Source organism: Physeter macrocephalus, chromosome 1, assembly GCF_002837175.3.
Source record: "Physeter macrocephalus isolate SW-GA chromosome 1, ASM283717v5, whole genome shotgun sequence".
Taxonomy (NCBI): domain Eukaryota; kingdom Metazoa; phylum Chordata; class Mammalia; order Artiodactyla; family Physeteridae; genus Physeter; species Physeter macrocephalus.
In genome coordinates this window covers 113,976,750-113,992,586 of record NC_041214.2, presented here as the reverse complement: position 1 = coordinate 113,992,586, position 15,837 = coordinate 113,976,750, and the positions used below count along the sequence as shown (strand labels likewise).

The 15,837-nt window shown below is 37.3% G+C and overlaps 1 pseudogene; it reads right to left on the bottom strand.

The window, feature by feature from the left end:
• Positions 1-3,060: 3,060 nt before the first annotated feature.
• Positions 3,061-6,646, bottom strand: LOC129392196 (NADH-ubiquinone oxidoreductase chain 5-like; annotated as a pseudogene).
• Between the last annotated feature and the right edge of the window lie 9,191 nt (positions 6,647-15,837).

The window sequence follows — 15,837 nt, the reverse complement described above, 5'->3', positions numbered from 1 at the left end:
AGGTGGCTGGCACGAAATGTACCTACCTTAATTAACATGGCTTAGTGGAACTCTTGTTTATGGCTTAATTTTTATCACTGCTGCCTCCCGTCAGGATGTGGTCGAGCAAGGTGTTATGAGCTACTGGTATAGTGTGCTTGATACCTGCTCCTTTTAATCTTAGTGATTTAGAGGGAATTCTCACTGGAGTGCAGATACTTGCATGTGTAATTCTATTAAAAATTAGTAGAAAGGCTGGTACCAAACCTGTGTGTTTATGGAGGTAGCAAGCTCATCTAGGCATTTTCAGTGCTTGCTTTAGAGATTTAAGCTACATCAACTTGTTGTGTACAGGTGATAGTTATATGGCTGTGTTCTGTGGTTTGTGTCAGATTTAGTATTAAATTTTTGATAAAGTGGTTAATGAATCTAGGGGGATGTCTGTCTATATGGGTAGTGAATATCTAAACAGTTTATTGGTATGATGGGGGTGTTTTTGAGGTTGCCTGATTTGATAGGTGCTTATTTTTAGAGGAGGTGGGGAAAGTGGAATGCTAGTGTTTATTGCACATGTATATACATATAATATTGTTATGTCCTATAACCACTGACTGAATTGCACACCATGGATTGTCGATGCTGGTAAATAATTTTCAATTAAAGTCCAGCTGCAATTTGCTTGACTGTGTTAAGACCTTTAAAGGTCATAGCTGAGTCCAAGCATCCCCCCATAAAAATTAAAAAATACCAAGTGCATGAAACCACAGTTGTGTGTGAAAATGGGCTGATTAGTCATTCGTCCATCGAGATGTCTTATTTAAGGGGAAAGAGTGGGCCATTTTAGATGAGATGGCCCTGAAGTGAGAACCAGATGTCTGACAAAGTTCATTAATAGAAACCCCCACCTGGTGCTTAAGCTCGTGGTCTAATGGACGGAATAGCCATGTTGACTGGGAATGATTTGACTTAATGTACTATGTACGATTAATAATCTATATGTACTATGTAATGCTAATAATATGATGTACATGCTTATAAGCTTGGGGTAAATAATGTAATGCATGATTATACATATAATGTAATATGTACATATGGGGTGTATGTACTTATTGATGTGGTAGTACATTTATGCACGATGTACATAATAGCTTGTGATAAGATGAGCTGTTTTAATACTGACATAGTACTTAACAGTTTCTGTAAATGTCCTATAATAAAATTTCAGGGAATAGTTTAAGTAGTATTCCAGTTTTGGGTGCTGGCAGTAAAGCTTGAGGCTTCTTCCTTGAGTCTTGGGGAGGGTGTGTTGTTCTCCTTTTCTGGTTTACAAGACCAGGGTAATATGATATACTACAAGGACTCTTCATTTTAGGAGATTGTTTTCAATGATGCTAGTTACTGGCATTAGTACTAGGATTAGAAGAAAGCATAAAATAGATGCTAGTTGTCCGATAATGATGAAGTGGTGTTCTACAGGTTGCTCTCTGATTCATGTTAGTGTTAGTAGATCTGCTACTAGTACTCAAAATAAGCATTGGCTAAGGGGTCCAAATGTTATACTTAGTTGTTTGGATGTGTGGAGTATTGGGACAAATATTAAAATTAGGATTGAAAGTATTAAGGCTAGGACTCCTCCTAGTTTGTTAGGGATTGTTCGTAGAATTGCATATGCAAATAGAACATATCACTCTGGTTTAATGTGTGGTGGTGTGTTGAGTGGGTTTGCTGGGGTATAGTTGTTGGGGTCTCCTAGTAAGTTGGGTGAGAATAGGACAAGTATTAGTGAGATTAGAATTAGTAACAGGGCACCTAAGATGTCTTTGATTGTGTAATAGGGGTGGAATGGAATTTTGTCTATGTCAGATGGGATTCCTGTGGGGTTGTTGGATCCTGTTTCGTGGAGAAATAGTGGGTGGACAGCTGCTAGTGCTGTAATGATGAAAGGGAGAATAAAATGGAAGGCAAAAAAATCGTGGAAGAGTTGCCTTATCTATGGAAAAGCCACTTCAGATCCATTCGACAAGAGTAGCGTCAATATATGGGATTGCTGAGAGAAGGTTGGTAATGACTGTTGCCCCTCAAGATGATATTTGTCCTCATGGTAGCACGTAGCCTATGAATGCAGTGGTTATAACTGTAAATAGCAGAACAATTCCAATGTTTCATGTTCCTAGAAAGGTGTAGGATCCATAATATAGACCACGTCCTATGTGAATGTAAAGGCAAATAAAGAAAAAGAAAGCTCCGTTTGCATGTATGTATCAAATGATTCATCCATAGTTAACGTCTCAGCAGTTGTGTGCTACTGATGAGAAGGCAGTTATTGTATATTGTGTGTAGTGTATTGCTAGGAACAAGACTGTTAGGATTTGTAGAATTAAACAAATACCTAATAGAGAACCAAAATTTCATCATGACGAGATATTTGATGGGGTTGGGAGGTCAATAAATGCACTGTTGATGATTTTTATTCGTGGGTGTGATTTTCAGATGTTGGTCATTGGTGTTCTTATAGTGAATGACAATGATGATTTTTCATGTCATTAGTCATGGTTAGAATCCATGTGGGAATGATGATGACATATATCGTATTTATTTTAAGGGTTATTTTTGTGATTAGTTTTGTGGGGTTTTCTTCAAAACCTTCCCCTATATATGGGGGCTTTGGGTTGATTGTGAGTAGTGGTGTTGGGTGTGGGATTGTTTTGAATTTTGGTGGTTCATTTTTATAGGCTTGATGGTGTTTTTGATTTATTTAGGAGGGATTTTGGATATGTTTGGTTATATGATGGCTATGGCCACTGAGCAGTATCCTGAAGTTTGGGTTTCTAATAAGACTGTTTTGGGGACATTTCTTTCAGGATTGGTAATAGCGTTTTTAAGGGTGCTGTATGTTTTAAAGGATGAAGAGGTGGAAGCTGTGTTTAATGGGCTGGAAAACTGGGTTATTTATGACACTGGTGATTCTGGTTTTTTTTAGCAAGGAAGCTATGGGTCTTGCGGCATTATATAGTTATGGTACCTGGTTGGTAATTTTTACTGGCTGGTCGCTGTTTATTGGTGTTGTAGTTATTATGGAGACTACTTGTGGTAATTAAATAAAAGCATGCTAAGGATGAGGGTAATAAGGAACGATAGGAAATATAGTTTGATAAGGCCTTTTTGGCTTGAGACTAGCATGGAGAGCTTTAATTGAATAAGGGATGTGGTTTTTGGTAAAATCTTTTCTAGTCAGATTAAGTCTAAGAGGGAGGATGCTGATTTTTGGCTTATTGATAGGTCTAGGTAGGGAGGTAAATGGTGCATGATAGTGGGGAAATGTCCTAAAAGACTAGAGAATTTGAGGGTATTTGAAGGGTAAATAAATTTTAAGTTTTGTGTGTTAAGATTAATTTCAAGTGCTAGTACAAAGCCCAGGATGGTCACTGTAAGGGCAGTTAATTTTAGGTATAGGGGCATGGTTTTTAGGGGGACCTTTGTTGGGGGGATGTTGCTGGAGATAATAAACCTGGCAAAGACACTTCCAATTAGTAGGCGTTTGATGGAGTTAATTAGGAGTGTGTTGTTTTCATTGATTGAGGTTAAGGGAGAGAAGGGAGGTTGTCCTAGTAGTGTGAAGAACATAATGCGAGCACTATAGACAGCTGTGAGGGAGGTGGCAACTAGCGTTATTCTCAGGGCTCAGGCATTGGTACAAGACGTGTTAGCAGTTTCGATGATCAGGTCTCTAGAATAGAAGCTGGTGAGGAAAGGCATTCCTGTCAGTGCTAAACTTCCAATAATAGGGGCTGTTGTGGTGAAAGGTAGAGCTTTGAACAGGCCTCCTATTTTTCGAATATCTTGTTCGTCATTCAGGCTGTGAATAATAGATCTGGAGCATATGAATAGCAGGCCTTAAAAAAAGCATGTGTGCAGATGTGCAAGAACACTAGATAGGGTTGGTTGATGCCAATTGTTACCATTATTAGGCCTAATTGGCTCGAAGTGGAGAAAGCGACCATTTTTTAAATGTCATTTTGGGTGAGGGCACATATTGCTGTGAATAGGGTGGTAAGGGCTCCTAAGCATAGTGTTATGGTTTGAATAAGTTTGTTGTTTTCTGTTAAAGGGTAAAATCTAATAAGCAAGAAGATTGCTGCTACAACTATTGTGCTTGAGTGGAGCGAGGCTGATACAGGAGTAGGGCCTTCTATTGCTGAGGGGATTTAGGGGTGAAGTCCAAATTGGGCTGATTTTCCAGCTGCAGCTAGTACGAGTCCTATGAGGGGGAGATTTGAGTGATTTAAGTCTAGTATAAAAATGTGTTGCAGGTCTCATGTGTTTAGGTTAAACAGGAATCATGCTATTGATATAATAAATCCAATATCCCCAATGCGGTTATATAGGATTGCCTGGAGAGCAACTGTGTTTGTGTCTGTTCTCCCGTCTCACCACCCAATGAGCAGGAAGGATATAATTCCAACTCCCTCTCACCCAATAAAAAGTTGGAAGAGGTTGTTGGCAGTAACAAGAATTAGCATGGTGATGAGGAAGAAGAGTAGATATTTGAAGAACCGGTTTACGTAGGGATCTGAGTGTGTGTATGATATTGAGAGCTCCATAATGGACCACGTGACAAATAATGCTACTGGTGCGAATATTATTGAGAAGTAATCTATTTTGCAGCTAAGTGTTAATTTAAGCGTTTGAACAGTGATCCAATGTCAGTTTGAAATAACTGTATCTTGGCCTGTGTGGACAAATATTCTTGGAATTAGGCTGGTAATGAAAGCACATGAGACAGTATTTTTTTACATATGATGAATATTTGTTGCTTTTGTAAAGATCTGTATTAGTTACTATAATTGGGATTGTTGGTATAAGCAGTGTGACCAGAGTGAAAGAGGAAAATACGTTTATTACTTTTACTTGAAGTTGCACCAATTTTTTGGTTCCTAAGACCAATGGATAACTACTATCCTTTAAAAGCTTGAAAAAGCCATACTATTAGGCATGGGAGCATGAATTAGCAGTTCTTGCATACTTTCTCAGTAAATAAGAAGTTTCAGTATTCTGTTACAAGATTCACAATCTAGTGTTTTTTTTAAACTATAGTTACAATACAGGGGGCCTAGGATAATTTTGGGGTTTAGTGACAAGAGTAGGAGGGATAAAACATGAAGGGCTATAAGGGCATTTTCTCATGTGAAAGAGGGTGTAATGTTATTAATACGGTGTGTGTATTTACCACATTGTGTTGTAATTAATATATAGAGATAGTATAAGGCTGTGATTACAATGTTGGCTCCTATTAAGATAATGGTAAAATTTGATCACAAGAAGGATGATATAACCACAAACAACTCTCCAACCAGACTAATAGCTGGGGATAAGGCTAAGTTTGTTAGGCTTGCTAGCAGTCATCAAGTGGCTATTAGTGGGAGGAAGGTTTGTAGGCCTTGGATTAAGATTATTGCTCAGCTATGGACTCGCGCGTGATTTGAGTTTGCGAGGCCGAGTAGTATAGATGATGTGAGGCTGTGGGTGATTATTAAAGCAGTGGCTCCTATATAACTTCAAGGCGTCTGGATAAGAATAGCTGCAATGAAAAGCGCTATATGGCTGATGGAAGAATATGTGATAAGTGATTTTAGGTCTGTTTGGTGCAGATTGAACTGGTTAGGATGATTCCTCATAGGGAAAGCATAAGAATGGGATATGCTATGCATTCTGTCAGCGGGTTGAGTATTGCCGTAATTGGCAGTGTGCAGTAGCCCCCAAGTTTTAGTAACAGGCTGCAAGGACTATAGAGCCTACGATGGGGGCTTCTACATGTGCTTTGTGTAGTCAAAGGTGGAGGCCATAGAGGGGTACTTTTAACATAAAAACTATTATGCAGGCTAGTCATATGAAAGCGTTAGATCAGGAATTGGGTAGTGCTTGGGTTCAATATTGGAGTACTAAGAAATTTAGGGAGCCTGTAGTGTTTTGGATATATACGAATGCTACTAGATGTGGGAGTGGCCTGACTAGTGTGTAGAATAAAAAGTGGAGTCCTGCATTAAGGTGTTCTGTCTGGTTACCTCATCGAGTGATGATAATGAGTATAGGAACTAGTGTAGCCTCGAATATAATGTAAAATAAAATTAGTTCTGTGGCTGTAAATGTTATGATTAAAAATATTTGTAATATGATTAGTATAGTGATATATAGTTTTTTTTGGGTCGGTGACTCTGAGCAGGTGAGATTGGCTGGCTATTAATATTAGTGGTAGGAGTCATATCATTAAGATCAATAGTGGAATAGATAAGGAGTTGGAAAAGAACATCAATGAGAAATTAAGGCTATTATCATTAAACTGCTTAAGGAGAAGCAGGCTTGTGAGGCTAATTAGTAGGCTATGGGCTGTAGAGTTAATTCAAATTATATTATTTTTTGATAACCAAGTCAGGGGTATTAATATAATCATAGAGACAATAAATTTTAGCATTGGAGGAGGTTAAGGTTTTGTACGTAGTCGGTGCCATATGCGTTTGATACTATTACTAGTAAGGATAATCTGAGTGTGGCCTCACAGGCTGCGAACACTAACAGGATGATTGGTATTATGCTGGCTAAAGTGAAGTGTGAATTTAGGATCATTAGGGTTGCCATGAGGAATAACGATAATATTATGCCTTCTAGACATAATTGTGAGGATATTAAGTGGGATCGATATATTAGCAGTCCTACAAGAGATACTGTGAAAGCTATAATAATATTTGTATATACTAAAGGCACTTGGTAATTATAAATTTAGTCATAATCAAATGAGTTGAAATCATTTGTTTTAAACTAAATACCATATTCAGTTCATCCTAGGGCCTTTTGAGTTCATTCATAGGCCAGGCTAATTGCCAATAATGAGATTAGGAGCAGGGCTGTGGTGAGTACTGTTTTTAGATGATTTGTTTGAGGTGCTCAGGGGAGGGGCAGTAGAAGGGGAATCTCTAGGTCCAAGAGAAGAAATGTGATTGCTACTAGGAAGAATTTTATAGAAAAAGGCAAGCGGGCTGATCCTATGGGGTCAAATCCACATTCATTAGGCCTTGTTTTTTCTGTATAAATATTCAGCTTGGGGAGTCAGAAAGCGATGAGTGTGAGCAATGAGGCCAGTTCTGTGTTTGTCAATAGGGCCAGTATTAAGTTTATTATTCTTTTTCGGGTTATACCAAAGCTGATTGGAAGTCAGTTGTACTAATTAATACTGAAAGAACTATGAGCCTCATCAATAGATAGATATATAAAGGAATAGTCATACAACATCTACAAAATGCCAGTATCAAGCAGTGGCTTCAAAGCCGAAGTGATGGTTGGACGTACAGTGATATATTGATAGGCGTAGAAAACAGATAATGAGGAAGGTGGACCCAATAATTACGTGCAGTCAGTGGAATCCTGTGGCTGTGAAGAAAGTTGATCCGTATACTCTGTCTGAAATTGTAAAGGGTGCTTCATAGTACTCTGAGGCTTGTAGGAGTGTAAAATATATGCCTAGGGCGATTGTAATAAAAAGGGCTTGGAGTACATGCTTGCGGTTTCCCCTCCATAAGGCTGTGGTAGGCTCAAGTAGTAGATACACCAGAGGCTAGTAGCACGGAAGTGTTAAGGAGTGGTACTTCTGGTGGATTTAGAGGGCGAATGCCTGTTGGCGGCCAGCACCCGCCTAATTCAGGTGCAGCGGCAAGGCTTACGTGGTAGAAGGCTCAAAAGAATCCGGTAAAAAAGAGGACTCTGAGATAATAGGATTATCCCATCTCGAAGTCCTTTTTTTCCCTGGTGGTGGGAGAAGTAGATTGAAGCCAGTTGACCAGGGTATTTAGCTGTTAACTAAAAATTCCAGGACTTCCCTGGTGGCGCAGTGGTTGAGAGTCCGCCTGCTGATGCAGGGGACACGGGAATTCCTGGGAGATGTATCCCTCCAGTCTAGGGAGGATTTAGCTTAATTAAAGTGTTTGACTTGCATTCAGTTGATGTAGTATATAGTCTTGCAACCCTAATTAGGCAGGAATTAAGTAAATTATACTTGCTTAGGGCTTTGAAGGCCCTTGGTTTGGTTTAACCTAAATTCCTATTCCAATACTGATAGTATTGCTGTGAGGGGTAGGAGTATACTGCATATTACGATCATGGTTGGTAGGAGGGTTATTTGCTTTGTAGAGTCAAATTGCCATTTTATTTTTGTGTTGTTTGTGGAGGGGAACATTATCAGTGCTGTGGAGTGAGTCGTATGTAGAAATACAAGTTAGGTAGTGCTGTGATGGTTATTAGTGTGGGCAAAATAATGTTATTTTTTTTTGTCATTTCTTGGATGATTATTGATTTGGGTATGAACTCTGATACTGGCGGGAGTCTTCCTATTGATAGCAGGGTAGCCAGGGTAAGGGTTGTGATAATAGGTATTTTGTTTCCTGCATGTAATGGTGATAATGTAGTGGTAGCTGAGCTGTGAATGAATAATATAAATACAGTGAAAGTTATTATAATGTAGATTACTAGGTTTAGATTTGTTATAGTTGGGTTATAATAAATATAATAAATACAATATATTTATAATAATATAATAAATATCTTTTAAAAATTACATTTTATAAATAGTTTTGCCTTGTAGAAGCACATTTAAATTTTATATAACTTGCATATTAATCCTATATCCAGCATGACTTTGCTGAACTTCCTTATCAGTTTTAATAGTTTGACAATAAAATTCACCAACATTTTTAATGTAGAAAGTAAAATTATTTGCAAGTACTCCATTGAAAGAAGTGATAATACTATTCATTTTGGACCTGAAAGGGAATTCTCTCAAGATTATGTGTTATCATTAATGTTATCATTAATTTTTTGTTAGCTACCTTATATCAGAAGTTCTATTTCCCTATAACCAGTGATTCTCTGATGCATAAGACAGCATCAGAATCAGAGCGCTGGGCTCTAGCCCTGGAGTTTCTGATTCAGTGGTTCTGTGGAGGAGCCTGAATATTTGCTTTTTTAACAAGTTTCTAGGTGATGGTGATGCTGCTAGTCAGGCGACCACACTCTGAGGACCACTGCCAGTGCTCTATGCTAAACTTTGGTCTCTGTCATTTGAGTTGTATACTTCTGGTGAGATGGTTCTTATTTGTTCCCAAACCTGCTTATTCCAGTTTTATTGTGGTCCTCGGTATTTTATTGTGGTCCTTTGCTGATGGCTAATGCCTGCAAACAGTTTTGTAAATATTTCCCCAGCTTTTATAGCTGTTGAGTTGATTCTTTTTATATCTTGCCATTCTTTGTTCATAGTATATTTCTCCCAGTATTTTACTATGAAAAATTTCAAACAGATAAGAAGTCACTTTACATTGAACACCCGTATAACCACCAGCTATATTCTACTATGAACATTTTACGACACTTGATGTACACATATTTGTCCATCCGGCCACCTCTATATCCATTTATCACTACATCTTATTTTCGTATGCTTTTGTGTCCTTTTGTCTACATCTTCAATTCTATTTTTTTTTTCTCTTTAATCATCTTAACAATTTACTTCGGAATCTCTGTCAGATCGTTCTATCTTCCGCTATTATCGGGATTTGAAATCTCCTGTTGTATATGCTGTCCGATTCCTGGTAGATTGTTTCCTGTTATTTTATAATTGCACTGTAAACTCATTTTCATTCTCATAGGAATCCTGTGCAGCCTAGGTTGAAACCATGTCCTATCGGGGAATTTTTATGTTTTTTTGATCCCATGACTCTTAGCAGAAGTATTCCCGGTGTAAGAGCGATTTCTATGGCGATTTCTCGTCCAAGCCAGACAACGTTTGGTACAGCCCCAATGCAGGGAAATTTTTTTTTAGCCCCTCAAAATCCAAACTAAAGTAAACTTCCTTATATTCTCCCTGTGCCTGGAGGCTCTCCTTTTCCTTTTTCTTTTTAACCTTTTCATTGAGTGCAGACCCTTCAGGTTCCAACTTATGTTGGTGATCTCAGTTCCAACTCCTTGCGTTTCTGAATTCCAGTGTCTCTGCTACTGTTTCAATCTGTGTTAAAATCCAAGATTAGCACATCCCCAAGAGCAGCTACGCCTCAGCTCATGTACTTGGTATTTCTCTTTTTTTGGTTTCCCTGTCGTTTCTGGTTTTCCAGTGCATTTAAAGAATGTCTATTACAAAATACTCCTTCATGTTCTCTGCTTCTTGAATTTTTGGCAAACAGAAGTCTACTTTTACTTCATTCACTTGGATTTTATTTCTGTGTGTATTCTGAGGCGGTTCCTATTTCTGTTTCTTATTGTTTATTTACCTATACTGACCAGTCTTAATTGTGTGTTCTTTTGTATTCTTCTAACGGAAATCACTTTTATTTAAAATTCACCAGTGGAATTTCCTCTCCATTTTAAACCTTACATGTTATTATAACCTAAGAGAAATTATGAATCACGTCGAATACATATGTTCAGGAAAACCCCTTAGCTCACTTGCTGGTTGAATGGATTCTCTCTCTTCTCTCTGTAAAGCACAGTGACTGAGGCTCATGGTGCAGCAAACTCTCATGACCAGAAGACTAAGACTATTTTATTCTCCAAGCCATATTGGTACTACTGTTCCCATCAGTTGTGTCACAGACTTATCAAGAATCAGTTTTGTTGCTGCCTTATGTTACTTAATATTTTAATGTTATTTTAAATGGTTTTATTTTAAAATTTTTAATACATTCAAATATATAACTGAGTAAAACATGAGTGGAAAACAGTTATTTCTATCAAAACTAAGTTCAGTTCTCTGATTAAGGCATGATAATCTGTGGTTCTAAATAAAATTTTCGTTGTAAATGAGGTATAGATAAGAAATGTATAAATGATTGGGAAAATATTCTCAAAATCTTAAGACTTACGCACCAACATTAATTTGCAAATGTGTTAAATTTTCACTTTACTTTAAAGAAGTCAGAGTTAGAAATTAGAGACGCTGTATTAGGAATGATGGTCTTTACACAACATGGATAACTACGGAACACTCTGATAAAAAGATATTTACATGTATTAAGTTAAAATATGATCTTTAAACAACATATCATTTAAAAAGTATCCCTCACATTAAATGACTTTTTTACTAACCAATTACTGGTCCTTATTGCATAAGGTAAGAGGACTTCTACTTTATTTGATTTTGTTATTACGTCTATCCAATTTTCTTACTGTCTGAAGTGTTACTAAAATATTTATATTTACATATGTTTATTTGGAACTGGGTCCAAGAGAATAGACAGGAAGCAATAAATCAGATTGTTCAAAATAAAATGAAATACTTAAACAAAAATTTAGCAAGTTAAGATTAAAAACATAAGGAACGCCAGGAAGTATAGTGCATGAGAGGTCTCTGACTTCTAGCCTGCCCCCATCCTTGGGATAAAGTCCTTGCTTAACATGGTCCGAAAGGATACATGCACCCTAATGTTCATTGCAGCACTGTTTACAGTAGCCAAGACATGGAAGCAACATAAATATCCATCAACAGAGGAATGGATAAAGAAGATGTGGTACATATATACAATAGAATATTACTCAGCTGTTAAAAAGAATGAAATAATGCCATTTACAGCAACATGGATGGACCTAGAGATTGTCACACTGAGTTAAGTAAGTCAGACAGAGAAGGAGAAATACTGTATGATATTGCTTATATACAGAATCTAAAAAAAATGATACAAATGAACTTATTTACAAAACAGAAACAGACTTACAGACTTAGAGAACGAACTTATGATTACCAGGGAGGAAGGGTAGGGGGGAGGGATAGTTAGGGAGTTTGGGATTGACATGTACACACTGCTTTATTGAAAAAGGATAACCAACAAGGACCTACTGTATAGCCCAGGGAACTCTGCTCAGTATTCTGTAACAACCTAAATGGGAAAAGAATTTGAAAAGAATAGATACATGTATATGTATATCTACATGTATATGTAGATATACATATATGTATATACATATATCTACATACATATGTAGATATACATATACATGTATATGTATATGTATAACTGAATCACTTTGCTGTACACCTGAAAGTATCACAACATTGTTAATCAACTATACTCCAATTATATGTATAACTGAATCACTTTGCTGTACACCTGAAAGTATCACAACATTGTTAATCAACTATACTCCAATATAAAATAAAAAGTGTAAAAAAATAAAAAGAAATAAAAGCACTGCCAAAAATAATAGTCCTTGCTTATGGTAACTATGGTTTGTGCCACGTGACCTCACAACCCTTGGGAAAGCTGAGGATGGGGTACATGACCCAAAGATATAGGCAATAGACCTATATATAAAGGTGGTCAGAACCCCAGTAAGTCTGTGCTGGTAACTAGCACATTCAAACTCATCCTCTAAGCAGAGGTAAGTCAAAAGTAGAATAGCTCAGAAAAATTAAAGAAGGTAATATATTACTTTGGGTAATAATATTATCCAAGAAGGCAATAATAATCTGCTCAAATAAATAAAAGATATGAGACATAGAAAAGGAGTGTAGAGACAGGTTAATTTACATGGAAGATAAAGAAACAACCAGAGAAAGGAGCAGGGCTGTAAGGATGGAGTCCTGGGCACAGGAGATGTGCATTCACACTGGCTTCCCAGAGATGTTCTCTCACTTCTCCAGCTTTTGTGGATCCCGAACTGTGAAGATGCAGTTGTACTCACTGTAATGATGTCCCAGTTCTCCTTAAAGCCTTAGGAGACCAGGTTCCGTCCTTTCTTACTTCTCCTTTTATCCCAACTATAAACCCCACCCGGAACCTGAGTATATGTGCTCCTTGCTTGTTGAGTAAGTCTAAATAATATAAGTGGAAAGGGAACTAATTTACAATTCTATTATCTTTAACAGCTAACATTCTTGAAGGCCGGGACCATACGTCTACCAGATTTTGGCATGCTCAAGGCAACAGAATAAAAACAGCTTTAGTGAGTTTATCTGCACAAATTTGCTCATTTAGAACCCTATCTTAGCCAAGAGGCTTTCCAATATGTTGGTATAACTTATCTCATATCTTTGCATGGAGTACTGTGTGATTTAAAGGCCGTAAAACATTGGATTGGGAGTCAGGAAACCTTGATCAGAATCAGAATTCAACCATTGCAAGAAGTTGGTGACTTTGGAAGAATCATCCAAAATCCCTCGGCCTCAGTTTCTTTATCTGTGGGGCTCATGTGTTTTGACTTAAGATAATTGTAAAATTCAAATTAGAGAATAAATATGAACGTACTTTGTAAATTTGATATGCCATACAAATATAGGTGATAAAGCTTTAGAATCTCAGAGTTGGAAGGGGCTTTGCAGCACCTCAGATCCAGACTTTACCCTAGAATAATTTTTAATGCTTTTAATCTTTTGTATTTCCTTATCCCCCTGAGTTCCATACTTGTTTCATTTACATAGGAATAATATTTTAACACATCTTGTTCAAATGAATTTCCTGATATTCCTAAAACAACGTTGGAAACAAAGACTACATTTTTTTTTTTCTCGAGTTAACCACTAAGTGCAGAGGGAAGAAGGAAAAGATTCACTCTCATACTCTGTGAATCCTAGGTTATTGACAGAAAGCTTAGAAATCGTTTGAGGGTGCGACCAGACCTGTTTATATCGGATGGGACATGGGCTGTGCAGAAGCCTAAGGGGGTGGAGTCACACCGGCATTTCTCCTCCACTCAGGGCCCCTCCCTCAGCTCCTAGGCTGCCTCCCATCTGTGCTCTGTGGAAGCAACACACGTGTAATTGCGACCTTTCCTCCCCAATTCTTGTATTTAGAACATATGTGTCCTTTGGGCTCTGCCCAAAATAACCAGAGTCAACGAAGAAAAAGCCTGTTAAGAAGAGGATATATTTCTCACCTTGAATTAACACTTGCATTTTAAAAGCTGTCCGAATAGCAGTCACTAATATTGCTAGTCCAGTCAGTTGTGTGTGAAATCCTTCCTCAGGACCCCTCCTGTGAGGTTGATGGGTATGCCAAGAAGCAGGAGAGCTCTCTACACAAGGGTGTGTGTGTGTGTGTGTGTGAGTGTGTGTGTGTGTGTGTGTGTGTGTGTGACTGTTTTGGGGTGAAAAACAGCTAGAAATTGCCTATCTTATTTTCCCTATAATCCATGAATGGAATTGCTTTCCAGAGTGATTAAATCTGCCCTGTTTGGGGAAGATAGTTGGTCAATAGGTGTCAGAGAATGATTTTTTTAATCATCGACAAGCCTTTTATTGATGTAGCCAGCGGTGACCAGGTTGGAGAAAGGTTGTTTATTCACGATCCAAATGCATGCTGAAATCTCATTAGGCCCAGATGTTCATACTCCTAGATATAATCTTGACACCAGAGCCCAAACCAACATTATTCTGGGAGACACAGTTCCTCACATTCAGTCCTTAACTATTTCTACTCCATTGGGAGAATTTACTTCTCCCTCCTTTCCTACCTCTAACACTCTCCAGATTACAAAGAGAACAGTTTTAAAACAGTCAAACAGAGTGGAGATGTATTTGGAACAGTGGGATTTTAGACATTCCTTAGCAAGCCCCAAGAGGACTAAGATTCCCAGTCATATGAAGCCCTCTCCACAGCTGAGCTATCATGGTAATAACGATGGAAATAATTTCAGAAGAACTCAGCTGGAAATGATACACAGAACAATCCAGGAAATAATAAGAATGGCTAATGGGATAAAGATTAAATCAGATAACGAGAGCTATAGGGTTAAAGTTTTGGTTCCAGAGAAAAGAAGTCCCAGTGTTGATTTACTATTTGATTATTAATAATCGGCAGAGTTTGATTTGGAGCTCTTAAACAAATTGTTACATAAAAATCTTTCCAGCCTCAATGATTTTAGTCAAAGCAGGGGCCATTCAAATAGAGCTATACCTCTGGTTTGCTTCAAGAATGTAAAAATCCACTTTAAACAAGATTGTGGTACATTGCCTTATACTGAAAACCAAATACCAGTAAGCGGACTTACACTAGTGATTAAAAGTTAGGTTAGGTTTAAAGATGTCATAGGTCCTAAGGGTGATTCATTATATACTGACATGCCAAGAGAGTTTAGAAGGACATCTGTTCCTAAAATATGTTCAACCAGCACCAAAATGTAAAAATAATGTTTTGTGTTCCTTTTATACTTTGGGTTTATTTCTATGATTTTACCTCCTTAGTGAAAGAGTGTTGATTGAACCATTTGAATAGATCATGAAATAGTGAGTAATTACAATTTTTGAGGCAAATTAATGACATTTATACAATAGAATTATAATTATACATTGAAAACTAAGAATGTATTTTTTTTAGTAGGCTGCTTTTGCCCTAATAAAAATCAAACCTTATTTCAGAATGGAGTGCTTTTAATTCAGATTACCTAATATACTGAATGTCAAATTTGAGTAGCTTTTTAGACACTAAGATATTAATATTTGAGGGCATATTTGAGCAGTATTAAGAACCAAATCATTTCACTGGAAAATTATACTTAGAATAATGTTCACAAGTAGGCAGACTGTCTGATAGCCTCAAATGTTAGCTGTTCATTGCTGCTCTCCATTTGAACTACAAAATGCTAACGAGTTCTCAAGTACGCTCACTTTAAATTATGTTCCCAATCAAAATCACAAGATTGGGACTTGAGAGCCTTTTGTTTTTTTTTGGCCTCATAAAAGCAATATATGTTTACTGTTGGATTTAAAATATTATAGCTAAGCAAGGAAATCGGAAAAAAAGAACAGCTGAAAATATGATCACTCAGAGATGGGAATGGTCAATATTTTTGTTTGCTTTCTTTTTTCAGAGAAGTGTTGTGTGTGTGTTT